This window comes from Castor canadensis, chromosome 11 (assembly GCF_047511655.1).
Source record: "Castor canadensis chromosome 11, mCasCan1.hap1v2, whole genome shotgun sequence".
NCBI classification, from domain to species: Eukaryota; Metazoa; Chordata; class Mammalia; order Rodentia; family Castoridae; genus Castor; species Castor canadensis.
This window is the reverse complement of record NC_133396.1, coordinates 52497242-52510532: the sequence shown is the minus strand read 5'-3', so window position 1 is coordinate 52510532 and position 13291 is coordinate 52497242. Positions and strand designations below refer to the sequence as shown.

The 13291-nt window shown below is 46.4% G+C and overlaps 1 long non-coding RNA gene and 1 other non-coding gene across 3 annotated transcripts; both read left to right on the top strand.

Moving 5' to 3' along the window:
* The first annotated feature begins 964 nt into the window (after window positions 1-964).
* LOC141414168 (U1 spliceosomal RNA) lies at window positions 965-1123 on the top strand. Its single transcript, XR_012439251.1, has one exon. It is a non-coding gene; the product is annotated as a U1 spliceosomal RNA (small nuclear RNA).
* Window positions 1124-3925: 2802 nt separating this feature from the next.
* On the top strand, window positions 3926-12740 carry LOC141413818 (uncharacterized). 2 transcript variants are annotated; one of them, XR_012438741.1, is made up of 4 exons: window positions 3926-3990; window positions 6420-6513; window positions 7931-8169; window positions 12304-12740. It is a non-coding gene; the product is annotated as an uncharacterized lncRNA (long non-coding RNA). The 2 variants fall into 2 exon arrangements; XR_012438740.1 differs by lacking the exon at window positions 3926-3990 and adding an exon at window positions 4932-5025.
* The last annotated feature ends 551 nt before the right edge of the window (window positions 12741-13291 follow it).

The window sequence follows — 13291 nt, the reverse complement described above, 5'->3', positions numbered from 1 at the left end:
TTTATTTATTTATTTTAATTATTTTTTGTGATGCTGGGGATTGAACTCAGGCCCTTGCACATGCTAGGCAAGCAAATACTCTACCACTGAGCTGCATCTCAGATCATTTTCTTTCAATTTAAACATCACTTCCTCTGGAAAGTCTTTCCTAGACACTGGACTGGGTTGGGTGGGTTGTGTTGGGGGGGTCCCTGATATGTGTTCCTATGACACTTGCCTTGCCTCTAGTGGCAGCTGGCATGTATTGGTACTTTCCCCCATCATAGCTAATTACTCATTGTTGTTAATATTTATCTAGGTTTGGAGATGTAGCTCAGTGGTAAAGCATCTGCCTGGCATGCACAGGCCCACAACAAAACCAAAAAGTTGATATATAGATAGATATAGATATAGGCATAGATACATAGATCTATGTCTAGATAGATAGACAGATTATAGATATAGATATGGAAAGAAAGAGAGAGGACTTTTTAACTTAATTTTATGGCCTCATCTTTAACAATAACAAATATTTATTGAGCACTCACTATGTGCTAGACACTACTAAATGCTTTAATGTAACTATCAGAGCAACCTTATTTTATAAGCAAGGAAACTGAAGGTGGGCGAGATGAAGCACCTCATCCAAGGTCACATGGCTAAATCAAATCCAGAGTCCTACCCTTCCCTATTATGCTCTCCAAGAGGTGAGATCCTGCTCTTTTGATGTATTCACAGTGCCTATCACCCAGGGAGTACTTAACAAGACTTTAAATGACAGATTGGCTAGCCATAATTACAGTACACTATGCTGGTGTGGGAAAAAAAAAAAAAGTAATGAGCAGTGGAGATCTTCAAGTTCTCCAGAGACATCAAGTGACGATGAAATTGAGCAGACAGACAATCCTAATTTCAAATTCAGCTTATAAAATATCCTTGGATCATTCATTAGCCATTGGAGAATTGCAAATCAAAAACACACTGAATACTTGGCATGAGAGATACCATGATCAAGAAGGTGGTTTTCCCAGGCAAGGCTTATCCATTGCACTCAGGATGTGCTGACCCCTGCAATCTCCCCAAATGTGGGAAACTCGACTTCATAATTTGTGGTAGTGGGGGACTGCGTTCATGCTGTCCCCTTTTAAATAATAATAATAATAATAATAATAAACCACTGAGAATCCACTTCAAGCTCACTAGAATGGCTATAATAATAATAATAATAATAATACAATGATTGACAAGGATGTGGGGAAACTGGCATTCTCATACATGGGTGGTGGATTGTAAAATGTTGTGACTTCTTTAGAAGACGTCTGTTCCCCCCCAAATTAAGCAGAGTTGCCATATGACCCTGTGATTGCAGGCCTAAGTATGTACTCAAGCAGGGAGGAAGGAAAGTAGTTAATAAAGTAGTACACATAGGACAAATTTGGTCAAAGTACATTGGATGCATGTTGTAAATATCACAAAGAAACCTCTTTGTACAACGAATTCATGCTAATTAAAAATTTTTAAAAAGTGACTTTCAAATTTTTAAAAAATAGTATGTACTCAAAGTGAATGGAAGCATATTACCACACAAACAGTTGTACGTAAATGTTAAAGCAACACTACTTACAGTAACCAAGCAGGAACAGCCCAAGCTAAAGAATGGATGTATAAAATATGGAGAATCCACACAATAGACTAGTATTCAATTATACAACATGAGCAAACTTTAAAAAGTTAGCCAAAGAGTGGACGGCTCACACTTGTAATTCTAGTCACTAAGCTCAAGAGGATAGAGGTTCCAGACCAGCCTGGGCAAATAGTTCCCAAGACCCTATCTCCAAAACAACCAGAGCAAAACTGACTGGAGTTGTGCTCAAGTGGTGGAGTGTCTGCTTTGCAAACAAAAAGCCCTGAGTTCAAACCTTAGTCCCACAATAAATAAAATAAAATTCAGATAAATGAAAGAAGTCAGTCACAGAAGATCACACATTGCATGACTCCTTTGTTTTTAATTAATTTTTTTTGTTTTTTCCTTTTTTTCTATATGAACCTTTAGAGTCAGAAAGTAAATTAGTGGTTGACTACAGCAAGGGATTTGAGAGGAAATGGGCTTTTTTCTGGGATAGTGGAAATGTTTGCTTTTGCGGTGCTGGGGGTGGAATCCAGGGCCTCACACATACTAGGCATATGCCTAGTCTACCACCTAGGCCCATCACCAGCCCAAATACTCGAAATGTGATTGCAATCATGGCTGCACAACTCTGCAGATGGTACACTTTACATTAATGAATTATATTTGTTTACAAAAATAAAGTCTTCTGTACAGAGAAGAATGCTGTGTTTTTAAAGGGAAATTTATCAAGCAGAGAAGCAAGACTTCCTCAAACTCAGTGTCATTAGGCTCATGTTTCAAGAAGCTTCCCTGAAAAGCACCCCACCTCCACCCCAGGACTGGCAATGTGGCTCAGGGGCCAAACTCTTGCCTAGCATGTAGGAGGTCCTGAGTTCCATCCCCAGCACCACATACACACAAAAAAGTAAACCTAACACTCCCCCAAGCAACCTTAGGCCCTATCTTTCCTATATGCTTCATTTCACTTTACATTTTGTAGCTTTGTGTAAAAGTTTCTTTTTTTATCTGAATTTATTTTCAGGTAAATTTTTAATTAAAAAAAAAAAGACAGCTCACAAAACAAAAAAAGGAGCAGATGTGTGTTATAGAGGCAGAAACTAAGGATCAAGAATAGGAGGGCAACTTTCTTTTCAATGTGTATTCTTTGTACTATTTGAAATCACTGACATTGGCTTTAAAAATAAAGATGTCACAGGCACCAGCGGCTAGTATCTATAATCTAGCTATGTGGGAGACTGAGATCTGGAGGATCGAGGTTAGAGGCTAAACAGAGCAAGGCAAATAGTTCACAAAACCCCCATCTCCAAAATAATCAGAGCAAAATGGATTGGAGGCGTGGCTCAAGCCATAGAGTGCATGCTTTGCAATTATGAAGCTCTGAGTTCAAATTCCAGTGCCACCAAAACATCCACATCTCTTGTAGGTGTAAAAAAACAATCCAACTGAAACAGCTAAAGTATGTGCAGAATTCATTATAAAAAGAGGCGAGAAGGGATTTCAGAGTCTGTAAAGGGGAAGCTGCTGGCGAGGAGAGGTGGACAAGGCAGGACCTGGACTTGCTGACTTTGCACCAATCCCAAAACCTAGCTCAGAGCCAAAGCTCTGACCGTGTCTACTGGCCAGGTAGAGCTTCCTAGAGCAGATTGTGTCTGACACTGTCAGAAAAGAAACAGCAGTAAGCCAGCTTGTTAGACTGCACAGGCTTCCTACAAGCAAGGGAGATTGATGCTGCGGAGAGAGGGGAAAAAATATATATATATCTATAGATACATCTATATATCTATAGACATCTATATATATCTATAGATGTCTATAGATATATATAGATCTACTCACTGGTCCTAAGAGAGGACAAAAGGGCGCACTGAGGCCAAGGATCCCTTCTGGAGAAAGGAACAAAAGTCTATTCGGCCAGACACAACACATCCTGCTGGGCCTGGGAGAATTTCTGCTCTCACAGAAGTAGGCAGGCCCCTCCCACACCACCCGAGGGAATCCAGAGACTGCCGTTCAACTAGGCTACCGGATGTGCCTATCTATGTACGCCTCTCTCCCAGGACCCAGAATATCCCAGGCAGGCCTAAGGCCAAACCTGGGAGCTCAGCCCCAAGCCTCTACCTCTCTGGGGAATTTCCCTTTCCAACAGCCTCTGCCCAGAAACGGACATCTGGGTTGGGCTTTTTTTGGCGGTACTGGGGATTGAATTCAGGGCCTCACAATGCCATGACACTTGAGCCACTCCACCAGCTCCTGGACATCTGGTTTTACCAATGAGAAAACCAAGGGAGGTAGATGTTCTGCCATTTTAGGAGCACACAACAGAGAAAAGGGGGTGGGGTGAAAGACGAATCTTCTTGCGAGATTGGGGCATGCCACGCTGGGTAAGGTCACAGCTTTCATCTCAGGGGAGAGTTCCCGATTCATGCCTAGCTCTTTGTCTCATGAGTAGGAGGAGTGCAATTCACGGACAACGGAGGGTGAGAGTATTGACAAGTTTACTAAGAGAAAGGACAAAGCTCCCATAGGGATAGGTCGAGGGGGGAGGGAGTGGGGTTGCCGGCGAATTTTGGGTCTGGGAAGTTTTAGCCTGCAGCCTCTTCTCTATAATTAGATGTGTGAAAAGCAGCATTCTGGTTGATCGTGCAATGTTCTGATCAGACCTTGGTTTTACTGGGTCTCATTTACGTTCTTCTCGCTTTCCCCCTTTCCCACTCTCCTGAGTTGGGGGGATGGGGGCTGTTGTGAGGGAAGTGAATTGTTATGGGGGATGGTGTCATCTCTCCCATTTGTCTGCAGCTCAGGTTACAATGGAAGTTTTCCGGGGGCCCTTGGAGCCCTTGGTCCTAACTACACCTGCCTGATTTTAGCTAACTACCTAGCCTATTCTCTCGGAGGGGTGGGGATGGAGGTGGCGGGGAGCTAAGTCCAGGTTAAAGATGGAGCAGAAAGAGGACGTGCTAGTCACAGCACAGGGGAGAGACGGAGGCCAGCGATGGAGACAAGGAGAAAGAGCAGGCATCAGTCTGGGCCAAGGATGTGTCAGAGTCCAAACCAAGCCAGAGGATGATCCGGGCTGCGCTGGAGGCTGGGGATGAGCCAAGAAAGCCAACCTGGAGCGCCAGCCGACCCCGCCGCATCCATGCCTCCCTCGCACCGCGCCTCCCCACCCCCAGCCCTGGACCTGCCTGCCACCCCGCCCCCATCCGCCCCCATCCGCCTGAGCTTCCCCAGAGTCCTCGCTTGTCCCGCCCTCGGCGTCCTCCCCCGCTCCTCGGCCCCGCCCCCTCGCCGAGGCCCCGCCCCTTTTCCCCGAGCACGCCCTCCTGGGCGGGGTCAGAGCAGGGAGTCCACCGACTGGGTGGGAGAGTGGCGGGTCTCTCTCTCCTGCCTCACCCGGCTCCTCTCCCAAGTCACAGGCAAGGCAGTGAGGGTGTCGAGCCCCGGGTCCCCACCTCCTCTCCAAGGGGGCGGGTGGGCGCTGGAGGGGCGCACCGACCGTAGCACCTCCCTCCGGCCTGCGGGCGCGAGGCAAGCCCGGGAGCGCGCGCTTGAGCAGGGACCCAGGCCCTATTGTCTGTTTGAATCCTTCCCACAGTCCAGGGAGTTGTGGCCATCTCCATTCAGACATGGGAGGAGGGAGGGAGATGGAACAGAAAGAGAGAAAGTAACCTTGTTACAAAGTGATGGCGGGGTGGGGAGGGAACCCAGGCTGTCTGATTCCTGTAGGCTAGGCTATACTCTCTTTTCATTTTCCTTCCTTGTTTCCTTTCTTCCTTTCATCTCTCCCTCCCTTCCTTTCTTAAGTCTCCTCCCTCCTTCCTTCTTGGTGATACTGGGGTTTGAACTTCACGTCTTGTGTTTGCTAGGCAGGCGCTATATACACTTTAATTTTTTTAAAGTTTACACCCATTTTAAGGTAAACGTCAAAGAATTCTTTGATTTTTTTTTTTTTGAGACACGGTCTCCATATGTAGGCCTAGAACTCTATCTTCCTTCCTCCATCTCCTGAGTGTTGGGATTACAATTGTGCACTACCATGCCCAGATGCACTTCAAAGAATTTTTAAAAATATATACAACCTGTCACCAATCAAGCACCAATCAAGTTATAGAGCATTTCTATCCCCAAAATGTGCTCTTGTGCTCCCTTGCCTTCCCCTCTCCCACCACAGTTCCCTGATACCCACTGATCTGTTTTCTGTCCTTCCAGCTTTGGCATTTCCAGGTGTGTGGAATCATGCAGCATGTAACTTGTGTGCCTGGCTTCTTTCAAGGTTCCCCCATGGCAGAGTTTGCCTTCCCTCCAGACCCACAAACCAAGGAAAATTCATTGCTGCCACTGGAGGGTAGTGCAGGCCTAGAAAGGGGAGAATGGGTCAGGTTCTTATTTTCAGGGGATGGTGTTTGGCTAAAAAAACAGGGACAAGGAACTGGAGATATAGCTTAGAGGTATAGTTTAATGCCTGCCTAGCATGCACAAGACCTCAGGTTCAATTTCTAGCACTGCAAACAAAAACAAAGCATCAACAGGGGCAAGAGTGAAGGACTGAAGGACAGACCTCAGGAGGTTGAGACACTTCTCCTCCCTAGGAAATGCCTGTTTGCATCTGAAAGGCATCTCCTGCCATTAGGCAATGCAAATAGGTTATAAAACCCCACTCCCCAACCTGACCCACTGGATCACCAGTTTCCAGGTCCCGCTGCATTCTCCAATATGCAGTCTTTCTCTTCTCTTTTCTCCAACTAAATTCTCTGCAAGTAAAATCTTTCCGACCTCTGCTGTTAGAGTCTGTCTGTGCTTTCATTCTCAGAGTAGGCTCAAGAACCCTGAGCATCTGAAATTCCTGCGCGTGTCATCCATGCATCATATTTGGCGACGCACGAAGGGACCAGCCTTCACCTGAGGTCGGTATAGGTTGTGCCAAACTGGGAAAGACCGCCTAGGAATGTGACCGTGAGCATCCGGCACTCCGGTGGAGTCTGTTTGTCAGGAGAGACCCCACCACCACAGCCTAGCTACGGTGGAACTCTCAGGTCGACCTTTTCTCCCTCTCTCGCTGTCCTTGTTAAGGAGGGTTTCTCAGTTGGGAAACTGAGGAAAAGGTCTGAGCTCACTACAGCTGTACGGCAGGCAATGTGAGGAAACTCAGAGGCCGGGCAGGGGTTTGTACTGCATTGCCAATGCTACGTGGGTGGAACTCGACTTAAGTATACTGAGGCTTTTTCTTTTTTCCTCTCCTTAAACACTAACACTCTCTTTCAAGATCTGACCAGCTTAAGGGGAGGTCGGAAAACAGCTGGTGGAAAGGAAAGTTTGTCTTCAAGCCACAAAAGGCGTTCTGGCTGGGGCATTCTGGCTGGAGACACAACTTTCTGACCCGCCCTGAGGCCCCAAAGGCAGCTAAGTCTTGGACCTCCCCAGCCATGTACGCGGCAAACAGACAATCAGATCTCTTATGCTTCCTTCATGGTTTCCATGGCCTGAGAGTGGAGGTCACCTCTTGCTTCCAGTGCTCCAGTACTGCCTTTGGGCAGGATCAGCCTGGATAGCAGGGATGATCAATAATCCCTCATGCGTTGAGCCTGGAATCTCTCTTTTTCCCCAACCCTCAGCTTCTTCCCCTTTCCCAGGCAGTTCAGGATGAGTGTCCCCCTCCCCGCCTTTGCTATAAATAGCAGTGAGCTTCTTTCTTCAGGGAGTTTGGGAAAAATCCCTACAGGCATCAGAAAGTGCTAGTCTCCAATTTAGGCTTAACTGTCTTTGTCAAGCATCAGATTAGTTAAACAGGTTCCGCAGCCTGCCCTCAGGAAAAGAAAAAAAAAAAAAAAAAACAGTTAAAAGGCAAAAACCTCAGATCTCCATTTTTGCCCCTTACCAGAGCAAAGCTCTGGTAAGATGCTCTCTCTCCTTTCATAGAAAGCATATATGCCTCACAGGATATATAGGGGAACAAAAGACTACTTCATCAAGAGTCCCCATCCATGCCTCTAAAGGGGTCCTCCTTCTGGCCATGCAAGCCCTCTTGGTTTTTTTTAATTACAAGCGTTCAGCTGGTAGAGGAGAACTAGGCCTACCTGGGTTGCAGGGCAAACAGGCAAGTTCAAATAGATGAGAGATTGGTCAAAGATCATCTCAGGGGGGTGGGTGCAACTGAGATGTCTATCTGTAAATCCTCCACGACTCTACCCATGAGTGGCAGTGAAAGGAGCAAGGGAGAGCGGGATGCCCTCTCCCGCTAGAGTTTCTCCTCATCTGGGGATGCTTAGATAAAAGGAGAAACCTCTGTTAAGGTGACCAATTTTCCCTTGTTTCCCTTTTTAGATGGGAAATCAAGCCTGAAGGATCCAGGAAGGATCCCCCCTTGCCTGCTTATTAAAACATCGGAAAGATCTTGATCCAGAAAGTCTTCAGCAAAAGCAACTCAAGTTTTACTGCACCCAGGCTTGGCCACAGTATCCTCTGGGAGATGAGAAAAGATGGCCAGAAGGAGGGAGCACTAATTATACCATTCTTCAATTAGATGTGTTCTGTAAAAAGGAGGGAAAGTGGACCGAAGTTCCGTAAGTTCAATTGTTCTTTTTCCTAAGAGACCACCCAGAATGGCTAAACAAATGCAGGCTAGATACCCAGACCATGGTAACCCTTTCCAAAAAGCCCCCAAACTCCCTTGAACCAAAAAACCCATCTAATGCTCCATCAGCTCCCCCTCTTCCCCCTTACCCAGCCACCTCACACACTACACGCTGTCCCACAGGACTCTACCCCTCCAGTTAATTCCCGGAGGGGACAGAGCTCATGTTCCTTTTAGACTGAGTGAACTTAAAGAAATAAAAAAGGATTTAGGAAATTACACAGAAAACCCAGATCAGTACATCCAGGCATTTAGAGAAGTCAGCCAAAACTTTGAACTGAGCTGGAAAGATGTAATGCTATTGCTATCTCAGACCCTCACTTCTCTGGAGAAACAGTGGGTACTAGATCAGGCAGTCACAGCTGGAGACAATTATCACTTAGATAAAAGCGGCCCTACAGGCCTGTCTCCTACTGGGCCCTCACGGGAGGAGGAGTGGGAGGGAGAAGAAAGACAAAGACATTGGATACCTAGAAGGGAGCCTCGATTCCCAATTCCAACAGGAGATCAGGCAGTGCCTACGTATGACCCTAAGTGGGACCTTGAAAATGACAAGGATGAATGGAGTCATAACCATTTCATCCACTGCATTCTTGAAGGACTAAGGAGAGCCAAGGTAAAACCTCTTAATTACTCCCAAGTCACAGCTGTACAGCAAGGACCCTTAGAAACTCCAGTAGCTTTCCTACAGAGACTTAAGGATGTTTACAAAAGCATACCAACATTGTACCAGAGTCACAGGAAGAGGAAGTCGTCCTAAAAGATAAATTTCTAACATAGTCAGTGATAGAACAATAACGTCACCATTTTGTGAATCAGCCAAAATGGCAGCCCCGCCCTTAAACAAATTCCTGCGCTCTAAGACAGCCCCACCCCTACCAGAGACTACTGTGCATGCCCTAACCTTCTTACCCTCCCCCTTCTATAAAAGCCACTGCTCACCCAGGCTCTGGGCTGCACCATCTTTTCCCCGGCCAGCCTGGCAGTTTGGGCCTGCCATTAAACCTTGCTCTATGGACGTGAGTTTTCTCGTGAGCTTTCTTTGAGAGCGGCGTTTTTCCTAAGAGTCAGCACCAGATATCCGTAAAAAGCTTCAGAAATTGGTGGCTGATGGGAACAGAGATCTGGACCAATTGGTCCGTGTAGCCACATCTGTATACTATAACAGGGACTTAGAAAAAGAAAGGAAGGACCTGGAAAGGGAAAAGAGAAAGGATAAGCGGCAGGAGGCTCTGATCATAGCGCTCAGAGGCTCCCCTAGGGCAAAGTCCAAACCCAAGGACATGCTTTCAATGTGGACAGGCCGGCCATTTTAGGAGGGAGTGCCCCCAGAGAAAGCTACCTCCAGGACCCTGCCCCATTTGTCGGGGAAAACGTTGGAAGGCACACTGTCCCCGGTTCTCAGGGGAAACGAGGTCAGAGCCTCCCACCCAATGACGGGTCCTGGGGCCTCCCATACAGTCTTCTGTAACCACTGTAAAAGCAGAAGAGCCCCAAATTAAGCACAAGGTCAGCCTCCTTATCGATACTGGAGCCAGCATCTCAGCTATTCTTTTCTCTCCCGGACCCAGGTCCTCCAAGAAAATTACTGTTCGAGGCATATCAGGCCAGCCTCTAGAACGTTATTTCACTCAGCCTTTAGCCTGCTCCTGGGGAGATTTCCATTTCTGTCACTCCTTTTTAATTGTCCCAGAAACCCCTACTCCTTTGCTAGGGTGAGACCTTCTATCCAAATTGGGGGTACAGCTACTTTTACCCCCAGGAGAGTACTTTTGCTTGCCCCTAATAGAGGAACAAGTAGACCCCATGGTGTGGATGGATGGACACACTGTGGGACAGGCATGAACAGCTGCCCCAGTCCTAATTCATCTCAAGGACCCCTCCTGGTTTCTCCATCAAAAACAATATCCTTTAAAGCCAGAAGTTAAGAAGAGACTAATTCCCATAATCAAAGACTTTAAAAGACAGGGACTGCTAATAGAATGCTCCAGCCCATATAATACTCCTATTCTCAGTGTCAGGAAGGGACCTAACAAATGGAGTCTAGTCCAGGATCTCCACCTGATCAATGAAGCAGTAGTGACTCCACCCTGTAGTTCCAAATCCCTATACACTTTTAGCCCAAATACCTCCAGGTACTACTTACTACTCTATCCTGGATTTAAAAGATGCCTTCTTTTTCATTCCCTAACACCCCAAAAGTCAACCTATCTTTGCCTTTGAGGACCCCACAAGAAAGTCTGGACAGGTCACTTGGACTGTCCTCCCCCAGGGATTCAGAGACAGCCCCCACCTCTTTGAGTTGGCTCTAACCCAGGACTTGGCAGAATGGCAATATCCACAAGCTACTCTGCTACAATATGTAGATGACCTCCTGAGCTCTGTGGACCAAATGAGCCTGTCATTTCATGAGCCACTGAGTCCTTACTAAACTTCTTGGCAGATAGAGTTTATATAATCTCTAAAGAAAAAGCCCAATTGTGTCAGTCTATGGTTACATATTTAGGTCTTGTCCTGGAGAAAGAAATGAGGTCTCTAGGAGAAGACAGAATCCATCCAATCCTGACATTTCCTCTACCTAAAACTCTAAAACAATTGAGGGCCTTTTTGGGTGTCACAGGATACTGTAGAATTTGGATCCTTGGATATGCAGACCTAGCCAGGCCCTTATATCAAATCCTTAAGGAAGCACAGAAGGATACCCAGCCCTTTATTGAGTGGGATGACAAGTCAGAAACTGCATTCCACAGGTTAAAGAAGGCTCTTATGACAGCTCCCGCCCTGGGTCTCCCAATACAAGACAAGTTTCAATTATATGTCTGTGAAAAGGGAGGACTGGCCTTGGGCATAGTGACTCAGCTCCAGGGCATCACTCCCCAGCCAGTAGGCTACTTAAGCAAAGAGTCAGATCAGGTAGCCAAGGGATGGCCAGGATACCTTAGAGCAATGGCCTCAGTAAGCCTTCTACTGCCTGAAGCTCAGAAACTTATCCTAAACCGCCCCCTAACGGTTTATACCCCACACGACCTAGGGGGAATTTTTAAAGTCAAAAGGAGAACTTTGGCTATCTGACAGCCGTCTACTTAAATATCAGGCCCAGCTTCTGGGAGAGACAGAAATAACTTTAAGGACCTGTCAGAGCCTAAATCCTGCATCCCTTCTACTAGAGGCAGAGGGAAATCCTGAGCACTCGTGTGAGGAGGTACTTATGGAAAATTATGCTGCCCGACCTGACTTAACTGATCGGCCCTTAAAAAACTCAGATATAGAATTGTACACTGATGGCAGTTCCTTTGTCAAGAATGGTGTCAGACATGCAGGGTTTGCAGTGGTGACAGAATTTGGCACCCTCAAATCAGGTCTTCTTCCTCCTAATACAAGTGCTCAATTGGCAGAATTAGTGGTCCTAACAGAAGCCCTAAGACTGTCAAAAGAACAGAGAGTCAACATCTATACAGATTCTAAGTATGCCTCCCTGATCCTGCATGCTCATGCAGCCATTTGGAAGAAAAGAGAAATTCTAACTACAATAGGAACAGCTTCCCATAGGTATAAGAGAGGTTACTTTAATAGTTTTAGAGATAACAGCATTACTTGCAGCCCTTGCTGGAATCAGCTAAGGGGTGATTGCCAATCAATCAGGTAACTGCAAAAAACCTAACCAAAGTGGTAGAGGACACCTCAGGCCAGGTAGGCCTTGCCATTAAGGACATGCAAAGGTTTTTGTCGTCCCTTGCCTGTATGGTAATGGACCACCACCTGGCCCTAGATTTTCTTTTGGCCAAATGAGGGGGTGGTGTGTGCCATTGCCAATACCTCCTGTTGCACATATATAAACACTTCAGGCATTGTAGAGGAATGTGCAGATTACATTCTCCAACAGGCTAAATTGCTCCGGGAGCAATCTCTTGAAACTCAGATTTCTACTCAGGTGTGAAGTTCTGGCTTCCCTCCCGGACTTGGTTCCTACCTTTTCTGGGGCCTATAGTTGCCATTATTCTCTTGCTTGTGTTTGGGCCTTGCATTTTAAACTTACTTGTCAAGTTTGTTTCTTCTCGCCTAGAATCCATCAAACTACAAATGCCTCTGGTGGAGATGAAAACAACCTACTACCACGGTCCCCTTGACAACCCCTCTCGTGGTCAGCCCTGACACTGCGGGCCCCTTCATCGCCCCATCAGCAGGAAGCAGTTACTGAACAGACCTCGTCATCCCTATCCCTAACAGCAGTTAGGGTGACCATTGAGAGGGGGGAATGAAGGACTGAAGGACAGACCTCAGGAGGTCAAGGAGACACTTCTCCTCCCTAGGAAATGCCTGTTTGCATCTGAAAGGCATTTCCTGCCATCAGGCAATGCAAATAGGTTATAAAACCCCACTCCCCAACCTGACCCACTGGATCACCAGTTTCCGGGTCCCCCTGCATTCTCCAATATGCAGTCTTTCTCTTCTCTTTTCTCCAACTAAATTCTCTGCAAATAAAATCTTTCCGACCTCTGCTGTTAGAGTCTGTCTGTGCTTTCATTCTCAGAGTAGGCTCAAGAACCCTGAGCATCTGAAATTCCTGCGTGTCTCATCCGTGCATCAAGAGTTCCTAAAAATGTGAAATTCCAAACTTAGATTTTATTCTGCAAGTAATGGAGAGGGTTAGCCTGTCCTTCAGAGTCCTAGCCCCAAAGCCTGCCACACTGGTAGGAAAATCTGTCTCCAAAGAGAAAAGTTGTTGGTCTCAGGGGCCAGCACTGCCTGAAAGTAGCGCCTGGGGCCCAGACAGGTGGAGACAATGGGAAAACTTGTCCATCAGTGTTTTTTTGTTTTGTTTTGGTTTTGTCTCTCTGCATTGTCTCCTTTTTCCTTTATGTATGTGATATTTGTATCTTTCATGAGGAGCCTTTCCTCAAAAGTCTAATAGCAGCAAGTCAAATGGGGCTGGGGATGAAGCTCAGTGGTAGAGCACTTGCCTAGTATATACAACACTACCTAGCAAAAAAAGGAGAAAGAAAAGAAAAAGCCAGATGCACAGATGGGGCTTACCTAAGCATCCCTCAGGG